Source organism: Chaetodon trifascialis, assembly GCF_039877785.1.
Source record: "Chaetodon trifascialis isolate fChaTrf1 chromosome 24 unlocalized genomic scaffold, fChaTrf1.hap1 SUPER_24_unloc_1, whole genome shotgun sequence".
Classification (NCBI taxonomy): Eukaryota; Metazoa; Chordata; class Actinopteri; order Chaetodontiformes; family Chaetodontidae; genus Chaetodon; species Chaetodon trifascialis.
In genome coordinates, this window is record NW_027255838.1 from 1,332,540 (window position 1) to 1,347,727 (window position 15,188).

General features: G+C 48.7%; 20 non-coding genes and 2 pseudogenes across 20 annotated transcripts; all 22 read left to right on the forward strand.

The window, feature by feature from the left end:
- Positions 1-94: 94 nt before the first annotated feature.
- LOC139328233 (5S ribosomal RNA) lies at positions 95-213 on the forward strand. The gene has a single exon (XR_011601821.1). It is a non-coding gene; the product is annotated as a 5S ribosomal RNA (ribosomal RNA).
- Positions 214-804: 591 nt separating this feature from the next.
- Positions 805-923, forward strand: LOC139328234 (5S ribosomal RNA). Its single transcript, XR_011601822.1, has one exon. It is a non-coding gene; the product is annotated as a 5S ribosomal RNA (ribosomal RNA).
- Positions 924-1,495: 572 nt separating this feature from the next.
- LOC139328335 (5S ribosomal RNA) lies at positions 1,496-1,614 on the forward strand. The gene has a single exon (XR_011601919.1). It is a non-coding gene; the product is annotated as a 5S ribosomal RNA (ribosomal RNA).
- A 591-nt stretch (positions 1,615-2,205) lies between these two features.
- Positions 2,206-2,324, forward strand: LOC139328235 (5S ribosomal RNA). The gene has a single exon (XR_011601823.1). It is a non-coding gene; the product is annotated as a 5S ribosomal RNA (ribosomal RNA).
- Positions 2,325-2,915: 591 nt separating this feature from the next.
- On the forward strand, positions 2,916-3,034 carry LOC139328236 (5S ribosomal RNA). Its single transcript, XR_011601824.1, has one exon. It is a non-coding gene; the product is annotated as a 5S ribosomal RNA (ribosomal RNA).
- A 591-nt stretch (positions 3,035-3,625) lies between these two features.
- Positions 3,626-3,734, forward strand: LOC139328391 (5S ribosomal RNA; annotated as a pseudogene).
- A 572-nt stretch (positions 3,735-4,306) lies between these two features.
- LOC139328238 (5S ribosomal RNA) lies at positions 4,307-4,425 on the forward strand. The gene has a single exon (XR_011601826.1). It is a non-coding gene; the product is annotated as a 5S ribosomal RNA (ribosomal RNA).
- Positions 4,426-5,016: 591 nt separating this feature from the next.
- On the forward strand, positions 5,017-5,135 carry LOC139328239 (5S ribosomal RNA). The gene has a single exon (XR_011601827.1). It is a non-coding gene; the product is annotated as a 5S ribosomal RNA (ribosomal RNA).
- A 591-nt stretch (positions 5,136-5,726) lies between these two features.
- Positions 5,727-5,845, forward strand: LOC139328294 (5S ribosomal RNA). The gene has a single exon (XR_011601878.1). It is a non-coding gene; the product is annotated as a 5S ribosomal RNA (ribosomal RNA).
- Positions 5,846-6,436: 591 nt separating this feature from the next.
- Positions 6,437-6,555, forward strand: LOC139328240 (5S ribosomal RNA). The gene has a single exon (XR_011601828.1). It is a non-coding gene; the product is annotated as a 5S ribosomal RNA (ribosomal RNA).
- A 591-nt stretch (positions 6,556-7,146) lies between these two features.
- Positions 7,147-7,255, forward strand: LOC139328392 (5S ribosomal RNA; annotated as a pseudogene).
- A 572-nt stretch (positions 7,256-7,827) lies between these two features.
- Positions 7,828-7,946, forward strand: LOC139328242 (5S ribosomal RNA). Its single transcript, XR_011601829.1, has one exon. It is a non-coding gene; the product is annotated as a 5S ribosomal RNA (ribosomal RNA).
- A 591-nt stretch (positions 7,947-8,537) lies between these two features.
- LOC139328312 (5S ribosomal RNA) lies at positions 8,538-8,656 on the forward strand. The gene has a single exon (XR_011601896.1). It is a non-coding gene; the product is annotated as a 5S ribosomal RNA (ribosomal RNA).
- Positions 8,657-9,228: 572 nt separating this feature from the next.
- Positions 9,229-9,347, forward strand: LOC139328283 (5S ribosomal RNA). The gene has a single exon (XR_011601868.1). It is a non-coding gene; the product is annotated as a 5S ribosomal RNA (ribosomal RNA).
- Positions 9,348-9,938: 591 nt separating this feature from the next.
- On the forward strand, positions 9,939-10,057 carry LOC139328243 (5S ribosomal RNA). Its single transcript, XR_011601830.1, has one exon. It is a non-coding gene; the product is annotated as a 5S ribosomal RNA (ribosomal RNA).
- Positions 10,058-10,648: 591 nt separating this feature from the next.
- Positions 10,649-10,767, forward strand: LOC139328244 (5S ribosomal RNA). Its single transcript, XR_011601831.1, has one exon. It is a non-coding gene; the product is annotated as a 5S ribosomal RNA (ribosomal RNA).
- A 572-nt stretch (positions 10,768-11,339) lies between these two features.
- On the forward strand, positions 11,340-11,458 carry LOC139328245 (5S ribosomal RNA). The gene has a single exon (XR_011601832.1). It is a non-coding gene; the product is annotated as a 5S ribosomal RNA (ribosomal RNA).
- Positions 11,459-12,030: 572 nt separating this feature from the next.
- LOC139328246 (5S ribosomal RNA) lies at positions 12,031-12,149 on the forward strand. Its single transcript, XR_011601833.1, has one exon. It is a non-coding gene; the product is annotated as a 5S ribosomal RNA (ribosomal RNA).
- Positions 12,150-12,740: 591 nt separating this feature from the next.
- On the forward strand, positions 12,741-12,859 carry LOC139328247 (5S ribosomal RNA). The gene has a single exon (XR_011601834.1). It is a non-coding gene; the product is annotated as a 5S ribosomal RNA (ribosomal RNA).
- Positions 12,860-13,450: 591 nt separating this feature from the next.
- Positions 13,451-13,569, forward strand: LOC139328248 (5S ribosomal RNA). The gene has a single exon (XR_011601835.1). It is a non-coding gene; the product is annotated as a 5S ribosomal RNA (ribosomal RNA).
- Positions 13,570-14,160: 591 nt separating this feature from the next.
- On the forward strand, positions 14,161-14,279 carry LOC139328250 (5S ribosomal RNA). Its single transcript, XR_011601837.1, has one exon. It is a non-coding gene; the product is annotated as a 5S ribosomal RNA (ribosomal RNA).
- Positions 14,280-14,870: 591 nt separating this feature from the next.
- LOC139328251 (5S ribosomal RNA) lies at positions 14,871-14,989 on the forward strand. Its single transcript, XR_011601838.1, has one exon. It is a non-coding gene; the product is annotated as a 5S ribosomal RNA (ribosomal RNA).
- The last annotated feature ends 199 nt before the right edge of the window (positions 14,990-15,188 follow it).

The window sequence follows — 15,188 nt, forward strand, 5'->3', positions numbered from 1 at the left end:
ATTTGGAAAGACGTGAAAGGAGCGAGCCCTCACACCCCAGAGTGTACATAGCGAGGGCACATGTATAAAAAGCTTGTGCGCATCAGCCTTTGTGGCTTACGGCCATACCAGCCTGACAACGCCCGATCTCGTCCGATCTCGGAAGCTAAGCAGGGTCGGGCCTGGTTAGTACTTGGATGGGAGACCGCCTGGGAATACCAGGTGCTGTAAGCCTTTTCTGGTGCTGTAAGCCTTTTCTTCTCGACTTCGGTGCGATGGCCGTCCACACTGAGAAGAAAGTAGCACCACGGAACAGGGGGCTTGCAACACACAAGTGAAACCATGAGAGGCTGCTCCCGCAGAACAGGAGCAGAAAAGAAGCGCAGTATGTCGTCGGTAATAAGAGCTCTCTGTATCCTCCTCAAGAAGGGCAGAGGTGAATCCACGCATCCCAACAGACAATAAAACAGCATAAAAAAGGAAATCAACAACATATGTGTCTACGTGATATCATACAAAAAGACTATGACAAATAATATTGCCTTGGCAAGGATGGCTCATGCTGGTGATAACAAATTTCTCCGAAAGAAGCACGTGTAAGCTGTTGGTTAGGGGGCACATTGAACTTTGCTCCATCAGGCCCGTGTGTGCAAAGAAAAGTATATCCATTGATTGACTTGTCTCCGTTGGACATCAGATTTGTTGGAGTGAAGAATAAAAGCGGCCTCGACATTTGGAAAGACGTGAAAGGAGCGAGCCCTCACACCCCAGAGTGTACATAGCGAGGGCACATGTATAAAAAGCTTGTGCGCATCAGCCTTTGTGGCTTACGGCCATACCAGCCTGACAACGCCCGATCTCGTCCGATCTCGGAAGCTAAGCAGGGTCGGGCCTGGTTAGTACTTGGATGGGAGACCGCCTGGGAATACCAGGTGCTGTAAGCCTTTTCTTCTCGACTTCGGTGCGATGGCCGTCCACACTGAGAAGAAAGTAGCACCACGGAACAGGGGGCTTGCAACACACAAGTGAAACCATGAGAGGCTGCTCCCGCAGAACAGGAGCAGAAAAGAAGCGCAGTATGTCGTCGGTAATAAGAGCTCTCTGTATCCTCCTCAAGAAGGGCAGAGGTGAATCCACGCATCCCAACAGACAATAAAACAGCATAAAAAAGGAAATCAACAACATATGTGTCTACGTGATATCATACAAAAAGACTATGACAAATAATATTGCCTTGGCAAGGATGGCTCATGCTGGTGATAACAAATTTCTCCGAAAGAAGCACGTGTAAGCTGTTGGTTAGGGGGCACATTGAACTTTGCTCCATCAGGCCCGTGTGTGCAAAGAAAAGTATATCCATTGATTGACTTGTCTCCGTTGGACATCAGATTTGTTGGAGTGAAGAATAAAAGCGGCCTCGACATTTGGAAAGACGTGAAAGGAGCGAGCCCTCACACCCCAGACTGTACATAGCGAGGGCACATGTATAAAAAGCTTGTGCGCATCAGCCTTTGTGGCTTACGGCCATACCAGCCTGACAACGCCCGATCTCATCCGATCTCGGAAGCTAAGCAGGGTCGGGCCTGGTTAGTACTTGGATGGGAGACCGCCTGGGAATACCAGGTGCTGTAAGCCTTTTCTGGTGCTGTAAGCCTTTTCTTCTCGACTTCGGTGCGATGGCCGTCCACACTGAGAAGAAAGTAGCACCACGGAACAGGGGGCTTGCAACACACAAGTGAAACCATGAGAGGCTGCTCCCGCAGAACAGGAGCAGAAAAGAAGCGCAGTATGTCGTCGGTAATAAGAGCTCTCTGTATCCTCCTCAAGAAGGGCAGAGGTGAATCCACGCATCCCAACAGACAATAAAACAGCATAAAAAAGGAAATCAACGACATATGTGTCTACGTGATATCATACAAAAAGACTATGACAAATAATATTGCCTTGGCAAGGTTGGCTCATGCTGGTGATAACAAATTTCTCCGAAAGAAGCACGTGTAAGCTGTTGGTTAGGGGGCACATTGAACTTTGCTCCATCAGGCCCGTGTGTGCAAAGAAAAGTATATCCATTGATTGACTTGTCTCCGTTGGACATCAGATTTGTTGGAGTGAAGAATAAAAGCGGCCTCGACATTTGGAAAGACGTGAAAGGAGCGAGCCCTCACACCCCAGACTGTACATAGCGAGGGCACATGTATAAAAAGCTTGTGCGCATCAGCCTTTGTGGCTTACGGCCATACCAGCCTGACAACGCCCGATCTCGTCCGATCTCGGAAGCTAAGCAGGGTCGGGCCTGGTTAGTACTTGGATGGGAGACCGCCTGGGAATACCAGGTGCTGTAAGCCTTTTCTGGTGCTGTAAGCCTTTTCTTCTCGACTTCGGTGCGATGGCCGTCCACACTGAGAAGAAAGTAGCACCACGGAACAGGGGGCTTGCAACACACAAGTGAAACCATGAGAGGCTGCTCCCGCAGAACAGGAGCAGAAAAGAAGCGCAGTATGTCGTCGGTAATAAGAGCTCTCTGTATCCTCCTCAAGAAGGGCAGAGGTGAATCCACGCATCCCAACAGACAATAAAACAGCATAAAAAAGGAAATCAACAACATATGTGTCTACGTGATATCATACAAAAAGACTATGACAAATAATATTGCCTTGGCAAGGATGGCTCATGCTGGTGATAACAAATTTCTCCGAAAGAAGCACGTGTAAGCTGTTGGTTAGGGGGCACATTGAACTTTGCTCCATCAGGCCCGTGTGTGCAAAGAAAAGTATATCCATTGATTGACTTGTCTCCGTTGGACATCAGATTTGTTGGAGTGAAGAATAAAAGCGGCCTCGACATTTGGAAAGACGTGAAAGGAGCGAGCCCTCACACCCCAGACTGTACATAGCGAGGGCACATGTATAAAAAGCTTGTGCGCATCAGCCTTTGTGGCTTACGGCCATACCAGCCTGACAACGCCCGATCTCGTCCGATCTCGGAAGCTAAGCAGGGTCGGGCCTGGTTAGTACTTGGATGGGAGACCGCCTGGGAATACCAGGTGCTGTAAGCCTTTTCTGGTGCTGTAAGCCTTTTCTTCTCGACTTCGGTGCGATGGCCGTCCACACTGAGAAGAAAGTAGCACCACGGAACAGGGGGCTTGCAACACACAAGTGAAACCATGAGAGGCTGCTCCCGCAGAACAGGAGCAGAAAAGAAGCGCAGTATGTCGTCGGTAATAAGAGCTCTCTGTATCCTCCTCAAGAAGGGCAGAGGTGAATCCACGCATCCCAACAGACAATAAAACAGCATAAAAAAGGAAATCAACAACATATGTGTCTACGTGATATCATACAAAAAGACTATGACAAATAATATTGCCTTGGCAAGGATGGCTCATGCTGGTGATAACAAATTTCTCCGAAAGAAGCACGTGTAAGCTGTTGGTTAGGGGGCACATTGAACTTTGCTCCATCAGGCCCGTGTGTGCAAAGAAAAGTATATCCATTGATTGACTTGTCTCCGTTGGAAATCAGATTTGTTGGAGTGAAGAATAAAAGCGGCCTCGACATTTGGAAAGACGTGAAAGGAGCGAGCCCTCACACCCCAGACTGTACATAGCGAGGGCACATGTATAAAAAGCTTGTGCGCATCAGCCTTTGTGGCTTACGGCCATACCAGCCTGACAACGCCCGATCTCGGAAGCTAAGCAGGGTCGGGCCTGGTTAGTACTTGGATGGGAGACCGCCTGGGAATACCAGGTGCTGTAAGCCTTTTCTTCTCGACTTCGGTGCGATGGCCGTCCACACTGAGAAGAAAGTAGCACCACGGAACAGGGGGCTTGCAACACACAAGTGAAACCATGAGAGGCTGCTCCCGCAGAACAGGAGCAGAAAAGAAGCGCAGTATGTCGTCGGTAATAAGAGCTCTCTGTATCCTCCTCAAGAAGGGCAGAGGTGAATCCACGCATCCCAACAGACAATAAAACAGCATAAAAAAGGAAATCAACGACATATGTGTCTACGTGATATCATACAAAAAGACTATGACAAATAATATTGCCTTGGCAAGGTTGGCTCATGCTGGTGATAACAAATTTCTCCGAAAGAAGCACGTGTAAGCTGTTGGTTAGGGGGCACATTGAACTTTGCTCCATCAGGCCCGTGTGTGCAAAGAAAAGTATATCCATTGATTGACTTGTCTCCGTTGGACATCAGATTTGTTGGAGTGAAGAATAAAAGCGGCCTCGACATTTGGAAAGACGTGAAAGGAGCGAGCCCTCACACCCCAGACTGTACATAGCGAGGGCACATGTATAAAAAGCTTGTGCGCATCAGCCTTTGTGGCTTACGGCCATACCAGCCTGACAACGCCCGATCTCGTCCGATCTCGGAAGCTAAGCAGGGTCGGGCCTGGTTAGTACTTGGATGGGAGACCGCCTGGGAATACCAGGTGCTGTAAGCCTTTTCTGGTGCTGTAAGCCTTTTCTTCTCGACTTCGGTGCGATGGCCGTCCACACTGAGAAGAAAGTAGCACCACGGAACAGGGGGCTTGCAACACACAAGTGAAACCATGAGAGGCTGCTCCCGCAGAACAGGAGCAGAAAAGAAGCGCAGTATGTCGTCGGTAATAAGAGCTCTCTGTATCCTCCTCAAGAAGGGCAGAGGTGAATCCACGCATCCCAACAGACAATAAAACAGCATAAAAAAGGAAATCAACAACATATGTGTCTACGTGATATCATACAAAAAGACTATGACAAATAATATTGCCTTGGCAAGGATGGCTCATGCTGGTGATAACAAATTTCTCCGAAAGAAGCACGTGTAAGCTGTTGGTTAGGGGGCACATTGAACTTTGCTCCATCAGGCCCGTGTGTGCAAAGAAAAGTATATCCATTGATTGACTTGTCTCCGTTGGACATCAGATTTGTTGGAGTGAAGAATAAAAGCGGCCTCGACATTTGGAAAGACGTGAAAGGAGCGAGCCCTCACACCCCAGACTGTACATAGCGAGGGCACATGTATAAAAAGCTTGTGCGCATCAGCCTTTGTGGCTTACGGCCATACCAGCCTGACAACGCCCGATCTCGTCCGATCTCGGAAGCTAAGCAGGGTCGGGCCTGGTTAGTACTTGGATGGGAGACCGCCTGGGAATACCAGGTGCTGTAAGCCTTTTCTGGTGCTGTAAGCCTTTTCTTCTCGACTTCGGTGCGATGGCCGTCCACACTGAGAAGAAAGTAGCACCACGGAACAGGGGGCTTGCAACACACAAGTGAAACCATGAGAGGCTGCTCCCGCAGAACAGGAGCAGAAAAGAAGCGCAGTATGTCGTCGGTAATAAGAGCTCTCTGTATCCTCCTCAAGAAGGGCAGAGGTGAATCCACGCATCCCAACAGACAATAAAACAGCATAAAAAAGGAAATCAACAACATATGTGTCTACGTGATATCATACAAAAAGACTATGACAAATAATATTGCCTTGGCAAGGATGGCTCATGCTGGTGATAACAAATTTCTCCGAAAGAAGCACGTGTAAGCTGTTGGTTAGGGGGCACATTGAACTTTGCTCCATCAGGCCCGTGTGTGCAAAGAAAAGTATATCCATTGATTGACTTGTCTCCGTTGGACATCAGATTTGTTGGAGTGAAGAATAAAAGCGGCCTCGACATTTGGAAAGACGTGAAAGGAGCGAGCCCTCACACCCCAGAGTGTACATAGCGAGGGCACATGTATAAAAAGCTTGTGCGCATCAGCCTTTGTGGCTTACGGCCATACCAGCCTGACAACGCCCGATCTCGTCCGATCTCGGAAGCTAAGCAGGGTCGGGCCTGGTTAGTACTTGGATGGGAGACCGTCTGGGAATACCAGGTGCTGTAAGCCTTTTCTGGTGCTGTAAGCCTTTTCTTCTCGACTTCGGTGCGATGGCCGTCCACACTGAGAAGAAAGTAGCACCACGGAACAGGGGGCTTGCAACACACAAGTGAAACCATGAGAGGCTGCTCCCGCAGAACAGGAGCAGAAAAGAAGCGCAGTATGTCGTCGGTAATAAGAGCTCTCTGTATCCTCCTCAAGAAGGGCAGAGGTGAATCCACGCATCCCAACAGACAATAAAACAGCATAAAAAAGGAAATCAACGACATATGTGTCTACGTGATATCATACAAAAAGACTATGACAAATAATATTGCCTTGGCAAGGTTGGCTCATGCTGGTGATAACAAATTTCTCCGAAAGAAGCACGTGTAAGCTGTTGGTTAGGGGGCACATTGAACTTTGCTCCATCAGGCCCGTGTGTGCAAAGAAAAGTATATCCATTGATTGACTTGTCTCCGTTGGACATCAGATTTGTTGGAGTGAAGAATAAAAGCGGCCTCGACATTTGGAAAGACGTGAAAGGAGCGAGCCCTCACACCCCAGACTGTACATAGCGAGGGCACATGTATAAAAAGCTTGTGCGCATCAGCCTTTGTGGCTTACGGCCATACCAGCCTGACAACGCCCGATCTCGTCCGATCTCGGAAGCTAAGCAGGGTCGGGCCTGGTTAGTACTTGGATGGGAGACCGCCTGGGAATACCAGGTGCTGTAAGCCTTTTCTGGTGCTGTAAGCCTTTTCTTCTCGACTTCGGTGCGATGGCCGTCCACACTGAGAAGAAAGTAGCACCACGGAACAGGGGGCTTGCAACACACAAGTGAAACCATGAGAGGCTGCTCCCGCAGAACAGGAGCAGAAAAGAAGCGCAGTATGTCGTCGGTAATAAGAGCTCTCTGTATCCTCCTCAAGAAGGGCAGAGGTGAATCCACGCATCCCAACAGACAATAAAACAGCATAAAAAAGGAAATCAACAACATATGTGTCTACGTGATATCATACAAAAAGACTATGACAAATAATATTGCCTTGGCAAGGATGGCTCATGCTGGTGATAACAAATTTCTCCGAAAGAAGCACGTGTAAGCTGTTGGTTAGGGGGCACATTGAACTTTGCTCCATCAGGCCCGTGTGTGCAAAGAAAAGTATATCCATTGATTGACTTGTCTCCGTTGGAAATCAGATTTGTTGGAGTGAAGAATAAAAGCGGCCTCGACATTTGGAAAGACGTGAAAGGAGCGAGCCCTCACACCCCAGACTGTACATAGCGAGGGCACATGTATAAAAAGCTTGTGCGCATCAGCCTTTGTGGCTTACGGCCATACCAGCCTGACAACGCCCGATCTCGGAAGCTAAGCAGGGTCGGGCCTGGTTAGTACTTGGATGGGAGACCGCCTGGGAATACCAGGTGCTGTAAGCCTTTTCTTCTCGACTTCGGTGCGATGGCCGTCCACACTGAGAAGAAAGTAGCACCACGGAACAGGGGGCTTGCAACACACAAGTGAAACCATGAGAGGCTGCTCCCGCAGAACAGGAGCAGAAAAGAAGCGCAGTATGTCGTCGGTAATAAGAGCTCTCTGTATCCTCCTCAAGAAGGGCAGAGGTGAATCCACGCATCCCAACAGACAATAAAACAGCATAAAAAAGGAAATCAACAACATATGTGTCTACGTGATATCATACAAAAAGACTATGACAAATAATATTGCCTTGGCAAGGATGGCTCATGCTGGTGATAACAAATTTCTCCGAAAGAAGCACGTGTAAGCTGTTGGTTAGGGGGCACATTGAACTTTGCTCCATCAGGCCCGTGTGTGCAAAGAAAAGTATATCCATTGATTGACTTGTCTCCGTTGGACATCAGATTTGTTGGAGTGAAGAATAAAAGCGGCCTCGACATTTGGAAAGACGTGAAAGGAGCGAGCCCTCACACCCCAGAGTGTACATAGCGAGGGCACATGTATAAAAAGCTTGTGCGCATCAGCCTTTGTGGCTTACGGCCATACCAGCCTGACAACGCCCGATCTCGTCCGATCTCGGAAGCTAAGCAGGGTCGGGCCTGGTTAGTACTTGGATGGGAGACCGCCTGGGAATACCAGGTGCTGTAAGCCTTTTCTGGTGCTGTAAGCCTTTTCTTCTCGACTTCGGTGCGATGGCCGTCCACACTGAGAAGAAAGTAGCACCACGGAACAGGGGGCTTGCAACACACAAGTGAAACCATGAGAGGCTGCTCCCGCAGAACAGGAGCAGAAAAGAAGCGCAGTATGTCGTCGGTAATAAGAGCTCTCTGTATCCTCCTCAAGAAGGGCAGAGGTGAATCCACGCATCCCAACAGACAATAAAACAGCATAAAAAAGGAAATCAACAACATATGTGTCTACGTGATATCATACAAAAAGACTATGACAAATAATATTGCCTTGGCAAGGATGGCTCATGCTGGTGATAACAAATTTCTCCGAAAGAAGCACGTGTAAGCTGTTGGTTAGGGGGCACATTGAACTTTGCTCCATCAGGCCCGTGTGTGCAAAGAAAAGTATATCCATTGATTGACTTGTCTCCGTTGGAAATCAGATTTGTTGGAGTGAAGAATAAAAGCGGCCTCGACATTTGGAAAGACGTGAAAGGAGCGAGCCCTCACACCCCAGAGTGTACATAGCGAGGGCACATGTATAAAAAGCTTGTGCGCATCAGCCTTTGCGGCTTACGGCCATACCAGCCTGACAACGCCTGATCTCGTCCGATCTCGGAAGCTAAGCAGGGTCGGGCCTGGTTAGTACTTGGATGGGAGACCGCCTGGGAATACCAGGTGCTGTAAGCCTTTTCTTCTCGACTTCGGTGCGATGGCCGTCCACACTGAGAAGAAAGTAGCACCACGGAACAGGGGGCTTGCAACACACAAGTGAAACCATGAGAGGCTGCTCCCGCAGAACAGGAGCAGAAAAGAAGCGCAGTATGTCGTCGGTAATAAGAGCTCTCTGTATCCTCCTCAAGAAGGGCAGAGGTGAATCCACGCATCCCAACAGACAATAAAACAGCATAAAAAAGGAAATCAACAACATATGTGTCTACGTGATATCATACAAAAAGACTATGACAAATAATATTGCCTTGGCAAGGATGGCTCATGCTGGTGATAACAAATTTCTCCGAAAGAAGCACGTGTAAGCTGTTGGTTAGGGGGCACATTGAACTTTGCTCCATCAGGCCCGTGTGTGCAAAGAAAAGTATATCCATTGATTGACTTGTCTCCGTTGGACATCAGATTTGTTGGAGTGAAGAATAAAAGCGGCCTCGACATTTGGAAAGACGTGAAAGGAGCGAGCCCTCACACCCCAGACTGTACATAGCGAGGGCACATGTATAAAAAGCTTGTGCGCATCAGCCTTTGTGGCTTACGGCCATACCAGCCTGACAACGCCCGATCTCGTCCGATCTCGGAAGCTAAGCAGGGTCGGGCCTGGATAGTACTTGGATGGGAGACCGCCTGGGAATACCAGGTGCTGTAAGCCTTTTCTGGTGCTGTAAGCCTTTTCTTCTCGACTTCGGTGCGATGGCCGTCCACACTGAGAAGAAAGTAGCACCACGGAACAGGGGGCTTGCAACACACAAGTGAAACCATGAGAGGCTGCTCCCGCAGAACAGGAGCAGAAAAGAAGCGCAGTATGTCGTCGGTAATAAGAGCTCTCTGTATCCTCCTCAAGAAGGGCAGAGGTGAATCCACGCATCCCAACAGACAATAAAACAGCATAAAAAAGGAAATCAACGACATATGTGTCTACGTGATATCATACAAAAAGACTATGACAAATAATATTGCCTTGGCAAGGTTGGCTCATGCTGGTGATAACAAATTTCTCCGAAAGAAGCACATGTAAGCTGTTGGTTAGGGGGCACATTGAACTTTGCTCCATCAGGCCCGTGTGTGCAAAGAAAAGTATATCCATTGATTGACTTGTCTCCGTTGGACATCAGATTTGTTGGAGTGAAGAATAAAAGCGGCCTCGACATTTGGAAAGACGTGAAAGGAGCGAGCCCTCACACCCCAGAGTGTACATAGCGAGGGCACATGTATAAAAAGCTTGTGCGCATCAGCCTTTGTGGCTTACGGCCATACCAGCCTGACAACGCCCGATCTCGTCCGATCTCGGAAGCTAAGCAGGGTCGGGCCTGGTTAGTACTTGGATGGGAGACCGCCTGGGAATACCAGGTGCTGTAAGCCTTTTCTGGTGCTGTAAGCCTTTTCTTCTCGACTTCGGTGCGATGGCCGTCCACACTGAGAAGAAAGTAGCACCACGGAACAGGGGGCTTGCAACACACAAGTGAAACCATGAGAGGCTGCTCCCGCAGAACAGGAGCAGAAAAGAAGCGCAGTATGTCGTCGGTAATAAGAGCTCTCTGTATCCTCCTCAAGAAGGGCAGAGGTGAATCCACGCATCCCAACAGACAATAAAACAGCATAAAAAAGGAAATCAACAACATATGTGTCTACGTGATATCATACAAAAAGACTATGACAAATAATATTGCCTTGGCAAGGATGGCTCATGCTGGTGATAACAAATTTCTCCGAAAGAAGCACGTGTAAGCTGTTGGTTAGGGGGCACATTGAACTTTGCTCCATCAGGCCCGTGTGTGCAAAGAAAAGTATATCCATTGATTGACTTGTCTCCGTTGGAAATCAGATTTGTTGGAGTGAAGAATAAAAGCGGCCTCGACATTTGGAAAGACGTGAAAGGAGCGAGCCCTCACACCCCAGAGTGTACATAGCGAGGGCACATGTATAAAAAGCTTGTGCGCATCAGCCTTTGCGGCTTACGGCCATACCAGCCTGACAACGCCCGATCTCGTCCGATCTCGGAAGCTAAGCAGGGTCGGGCCTGGTTAGTACTTGGATGGGAGACCGCCTGGGAATACCAGGTGCTGTAAGCCTTTTCTTCTCGACTTCGGTGCGATGGCCGTCCACACTGAGAAGAAAGTAGCACCACGGAACAGGGGGCTTGCAACACACAAGTGAAACCATGAGAGGCTGCTCCCGCAGAACAGGAGCAGAAAAGAAGCGCAGTATGTCGTCGGTAATAAGAGCTCTCTGTATCCTCCTCAAGAAGGGCAGAGGTGAATCCGCGCATCCCAACAGACAATAAAACAGCATAAAAAAGGAAATCAACAACATATGTGTCTACGTGATATCATACAAAAAGACTATGACAAATAATATTGCCTTGGCAAGGATGGCTCATGCTGGTGATAACAAATTTCTCTGAAAGAAGCACGTGTAAGCTGTTGGTTAGGGGGCACATTGAACTTTGCTCCATCAGGCCCGTGTGTGCAAAGAAAAGTATATCCATTGATTGACTTGTCTCCGTTGGACATCAGATTTGTTGGAGTGAAGAATAAAAGCGGCCTCGACATTTGGAAAGACGTGAAAGGAGCGAGCCCTCACACCCCAGACTGTACATAGCGAGGGCACATGTATAAAAAGCTTGTGCGCATCAGCCTTTGTGGCTTACGGCCATACCAGCCTGACAACGCCCGATCTCGTCCGATCTCGGAAGCTAAGCAGGGTCGGGCCTGGTTAGTACTTGGATGGGAGACCGCCTGGGAATACCAGGTGCTGTAAGCCTTTTCTTCTCGACTTCGGTGCGATGGCCGTCCACACTGAGAAGAAAGTAGCACCACGGAACAGGGGGCTTGCAACACACAAGTGAAACCATGAGAGGCTGCTCCCGCAGAACAGGAGCAGAAAAGAAGCGCAGTATGTCGTCGGTAATAAGAGCTCTCTGTATCCTCCTCAAGAAGGGCAGAGGTGAATCCACGCATCCCAACAGACAATAAAACAGCATAAAAAAGGAAATCAACAACATATGTGTCTACGTGATATCATACAAAAAGACTATGACAAATAATATTGCCTTGGCAAGGATGGCTCATGCTGGTGATAACAAATTTCTCCGAAAGAAGCACGTGTAAGCTGTTGGTTAGGGGGCACATTGAACTTTGCTCCATCAGGCCCGTGTGTGCAAAGAAAAGTATATCCATTGATTGACTTGTCTCCGTTGGACATCAGATTTGTTGGAGTGAAGAATAAAAGCGGCCTCGACATTTGGAAAGACGTGAAAGGAGCGAGCCCTCACACCCCAGACTGTACATAGCGAGGGCACATGTATAAAAAGCTTGTGCGCATCAGCCTTTGTGGCTTACGGCCATACCAGCCTGACAACGCCCGATCTCGTCCGATCTCGGAAGCTAAGCAGGGTCGGGCCTGGTTAGTACTTGGATGGGAGACCGCCTGGGAATACCAGGTGCTGTAAGCCTTTTCTGGTGCTGTAAGCCTTTTCTTCTCGACTTCGGTGCGATGGCCGTCCACACTGAGAAGAAAGTAGCACCACGGAACAGGGGGCTTGCAACACACAAGTGAAACCATGAGAGGCTGCTCCCGCAGAACAGGAGCAGAAAAGAAGCGCAGTATGTCGTCGGTAATAAGAGCTCTCTGTATCCTCCTCAAGAAGGGCAGAGGTGAATCCACGCATCCCAACAGACAATAAAACAGCATAAAAAAGGAAATCAACAACATATGTGTCTACGTGATATCATACAAAAAGACTATGACAAATAATATTGCCTTGGCAAGGATGGCTCATGCTGGTGATAACAAATTTCTCCGAAAGAAGCACGTGTAAGCTGTTGGTTAGGGGGCACATTGAACTTTGCTCCATCAGGCCCGTGTGTGCAAAGAAAAGTATATCCATTGATTGACTTGTCTCCGTTGGACATCAGATTTGTTGGAGTGAAGAATAAAAGCGGCCTCGACATTTGGAAAGACGTGAAAGGAGCGAGCCCTCACACCCCAGACTGTACATAGCGAGGGCACATGTATAAAAAGCTTGTGCGCATCAGCCTTTGTGGCTTACGGCCATACCAGCCTGACAACGCCCGATCTCGTCCGATCTCGGAAGCTAAGCAGGGTCGGGCCTGGTTAGTACTTGGATGGGAGACCGCCTGGGAATACCAGGTGCTGTAAGCCTTTTCTGGTGCTGTAAGCCTTTTCTTCTCGACTTCGGTGCGATGGCCGTCCACACTGAGAAGAAAGTAGCACCACGGAACAGGGGGCTTGCAACACACAAGTGAAACCATGAGAGGCTGCTCCCGCAGAACAGGAGCAGAAAAGAAGCGCAGTATGTCGTCGGTAATAAGAGCTCTCTGTATCCTCCTCAAGAAGGGCAGAGGTGAATCCACGCATCCCAACAGACAATAAAACAGCATAAAAAAGGAAATCAACAACATATGTGTCTACGTGATATCATACAAAAAGACTATGACAAATAATATTGCCTTGGCAAGGATGGCTCATGCTGGTGATAACAAATTTCTCCGAAAGAAGCACGTGTAAGCTGTTGGTTAGGGGGCACATTGAACTTTGCTCCATCAGGCCCGTGTGTGCAAAGAAAAGTATATCCATTGATTGACTTGTCTCCGTTGGACATCAGATTTGTTGGAGTGAAGAATAAAAGCGGCCTCGACATTTGGAAAGACGTGAAAGGAGCGAGCCCTCACACCCCAGAGTGTACATAGCGAGGGCACATGTATAAAAAGCTTGTGCGCATCAGCCTTTGTGGCTTACGGCCATACCAGCCTGACAACGCCCGATCTCGTCCGATCTCGGAAGCTAAGCAGGGTCGGGCCTGGTTAGTACTTGGATGGGAGACCGCCTGGGAATACCAGGTGCTGTAAGCCTTTTCTGGTGCTGTAAGCCTTTTCTTCTCGACTTCGGTGCGATGGCCGTCCACACTGAGAAGAAAGTAGCACCACGGAACAGGGGGCTTGCAACACACAAGTGAAACCATGAGAGGCTGCTCCCGCAGAACAGGAGCAGAAAAGAAGCGCAGTATGTCGTCGGTAATAAGAGCTCTCTGTATCCTCCTCAAGAAGGGCAGAGGTGAATCCACGCATCCCAACAGACAATAAAACAGCATAAAAAAGGAAATCAACAACATATGTGTCTACGTGATATCATACAAAAAGACTATGACAAATAATATTGCCTTGGCAAGGATGGCTCATGCTGGTGATAACAAATTTCTCCGAAAGAAGCACGTGTAAGCTGTTGGTTAGGGGGCACATTGAACTTTGCTCCATCAGGCCCGTGTGTGCAAAGAAAAGTATATCCATTGATTGACTTGTCTCCGTTGGACATCAGATTTGTTGGAGTGAAGAATAAAAGCGGCCTCGACATTTGGAAAGACGTGAAAGGAGCGAGCCCTCACACCCCAGACTGTACATAGCGAGGGCACATGTATAAAAAGCTTGTGCGCATCAGCCTTTGTGGCTTACGGCCATACCAGCCTGACAACGCCCGATCTCGTCCGATCTCGGAAGCTAAGCAGGGTCGGGCCTGGTTAGTACTTGGATGGGAGACCGCCTGGGAATACCAGGTGCTGTAAGCCTTTTCTGGTGCTGTAAGCCTTTTCTTCTCGACTTCGGTGCGATGGCCGTCCACACTGAGAAGAAAGTAGCACCACGGAACAGGGGGCTTGCAACACACAAGTGAAACCATGAGAGGCTGCTCCCGCAGAACAGGAGCAGAAAAGAAGCGCAGTATGTCGTCGGTAATAAGAGCTCTCTGTATCCTCCTCAAGAAGGGCAGAGGTGAATCCACGCATCCCAACAGACAATAAAACAGCATAAAAAAGGAAATCAACGACATATGTGTCTACGTGATATCATACAAAAAGACTATGACAAATAATATTGCCTTGGCAAGGTTGGCTCATGCTGGTGATAACAAATTTCTCCGAAAGAAGCACGTGTAAGCTGTTGGTTAGGGGGCACATTGAACTTTGCTCCATCAGGCCCGTGTGTGCAAAGAAAAGTATATCCATTGATTGACTTGTCTCCGTTGGACATCAGATTTGTTGGAGTGAAGAATAAAAGCGGCCTCGACATTTGGAAAGACGTGAAAGGAGCGAGCCCTCACACCCCAGACTGTACATAGCGAGGGCACATGTATAAAAAGCTTGTGCGCATCAGCCTTTGTGGCTTACGGCCATACCAGCCTGACAACGCCCGATCTCGTCCGATCTCGGAAGCTAAGCAGGGTCGGGCCTGGTTAGTACTTGGATGGGAGACCGCCTGGGAATACCAGGTGCTGTAAGCCTTTTCTGGTGCTGTAAGCCTTTTCTTCTCGACTTCGGTGCGATGGCCGTCCACACTGAGAAGAAAGTAGCACCACGGAACAGGGGGCTTGCAACACACAAGTGAAACCATGAGAGGCTGCTCCCGCAGAACAGGAGCAGAAAAGAAGCGCAGTATGTCGTCGGTAATAAGAGCTCTCTGTATCCTCCTCAAGAAGGGCA